Consider the following 2358-nt stretch of genomic DNA (forward strand, 5'->3'; position numbering starts at 1 on the left):
CACACACACACACACACACACACACACACACACACACACACACACACACAAGCGCGCTAACACACACATACGCACTCACTTTCCATTTAGGAGATATTTAAGCCATGATGTGCGGCTCATTTGTGGCCTAATCCTGAGGCGAGCCTGGTTCGGAGCACTACTTATAGAAAAGCCTAATTGTTTGTGAGCTGCCTGGATGTCAAATCAGACATGTGGGGTCTCAGCCAGTATTCTTCTTCTCTACCTTTCATGTTTGCTCTGACTCTTTTTTTTTCTTCTTCTTCTTTCCCTTCCAAAGACTGCAAAATTGGATTGGTACGCTCGCTCTCCAGAAGAGTCCTGCATGCCTACTGCCTCACTGATAGGCTTACAGTGTGCCAACTGCTGGCACCTCAGGACTCAGGATTTGGTGGTGGAGAGGGTGCAGTTGGTATAGTACCCTCCTGTTGATGTTGCATGCTATGGTTTTGTAAGCGTAATGGGTTTTTGCCAAGGAATCGCACCGGAAAACCCACCCACGTGATTCCTGTTTTCGAATGCAGATCATAATCAGTCATTTCCAAATGCAATGCTCTGTTTTTTTGTTTTTTTTGTGTTCCATTTCTATAAAACTGTTCAAACAGCTTGATGCAAGCACACAGGTGGTCCAACCACCCACATATAGACACACACAATTCACACTTTGTGCTCCTGGATAATGGGGATAGAAGGTGGAGAGGAGGCTGAATCACTCTCCATCCAAAACGTCCAATCCCGAACCAGTAGTGGCTTAAATGACACAACAAAAATGACACACAAAACACAACCATAATGTCCGAGTAACACGCTGCTTGAACAAATAGCCAAGCTGGAAGAGTCGGTGATCACTTTGTCTGAAGGCCCCAGCTGCTTACATCAGAGGTATTCAAGCTGATGTTGTGGCACACGAGTATGCAATTACCTGGGGAATGTTGCAAGGTAAAAAAAAAAAAAAAGTGCTGTGTGTAAATGTGTGTCAGCACCTTTCCCTCCCCTCCTCCTGTTCCTCTGCTAGTTCTCAAGGTTTTCTAAAAAAAAAAAAAAGTGGTTTCGCCTTTAAATATTTCTGAACGAGCGTCACTGATTGATTTCTCCCCCCCACAGAGCATTCAGGCACTCAAATCCACCTGGGGCTGATCCACTACCATCCAATCTATTGCTTGATGTCCTGTGGGTTCATATAATTCACAATGATGGGAAGCCCGGCTGCAGTGAGCGTGGCACCTCACCAGGAGCTGCCACAGGCTAAAATCCCAGCGTGTGGTTAGAGCTGCATCCCTACATCACTTTGGCAAACACAGGAGACAAGAACTGAAGAAACACTGAAGAGGAAGGGGGGGGGGGGAAAGGTGGGGGGGGGTGTCTAATTTTTTGCTTCCTCAGTGTGGAAGAACCAGGCTGCAGTTGGGAGGGCACAGCCAGTGTAAAACAAACAAACAATTCCTCATCAGACACATAAATGGGCCAGTTCTGAACTGCAAAACCAGGCCGACATGTGAGCTTGGAGAATATTTCACACACACATATTAGAAAGGATCAGACAAAGCAGCTGCATGCTCTGTTATCATTAAGAGTGATTGTCTTACCTCCTTATCCTGAGGTATCTGGAGAGCAGAGGGAGTAATAAATAAATAAATAATAAATAACAATAATCAGCCCTCAGAATAAAACGACGGGCTGATGATCCTCCACGGAAATCTCGTTAGGAAAAATTCGGTCACAAACGCAAGGTCGTTCATACAGGTGAGCCCGGGTCCAGTCACAGAGAGCGGAGGACGCAGGAGTCGGAAACACATGCGTTTCATATCGCGGCTCAGCCTCCTCTCCTCCACTCCCCGCAAATAACACGCACACACTCATACACACACACACACACACACCCACGTTGTTTGCCGAAATGAATCACATTTTAAAACACCCCTCCTCCTCCTCCTCCTCCTCCTGCCTTCACGAGGCTCGACTTTCGCCTCTGTTTACGCTCCCCCAAAATCCAACAAGCGTCCGTCTGAAACCGGGCTTCTTCTTTCATTTATTATGCGCATCAAGTCGGCTCTCCCCGCGAAAAGAAGAAGACGAAGGAGGAGGAGGAGGAGGAGGCTGTAGCAGCCAGAAGCAGCAGCAACAGAGATGGGATGGGGAAGGTGCGGGGAGAGGGAGACAGACGCACCTGGAGGGGGAACTGCGCCCCTCTGCGTCAGAGCGCAAAACTGCTGCGGGTCCGTGAGCCGCCAAACTGCTCGGAAAGCTTTGGTCATTTCTTTCAACTCCGTGGGCTTATTGATCCTGCAAGATGTGGAAGAAGGAGAAAGCAAGAGAAAAAAAAGAATTAATAAAAAAAAA

General features: G+C 47.5%; 1 protein-coding gene across 1 annotated transcript in view; it reads right to left on the minus strand.

The window, feature by feature from the left end:
• LOC106522671 (contactin-4) overlaps positions 1-2107 on the minus strand; it is a gene marked incomplete at its 3' end in the record, with an annotated part of 36044 nt that extends 33937 nt beyond the window's left edge. Inside the window, 1 exon segment of the mRNA XM_014015784.1 lies at positions 1605-2107.
• Positions 2108-2358: the final 251 nt, after the last annotated feature.

Source organism: Austrofundulus limnaeus, unplaced genomic scaffold (assembly GCF_001266775.1).
Source record: "Austrofundulus limnaeus strain Quisiro unplaced genomic scaffold, Austrofundulus_limnaeus-1.0 Scaffold134, whole genome shotgun sequence".
Lineage (NCBI taxonomy): Eukaryota > Metazoa > Chordata > Actinopteri > Cyprinodontiformes > Rivulidae > Austrofundulus > Austrofundulus limnaeus.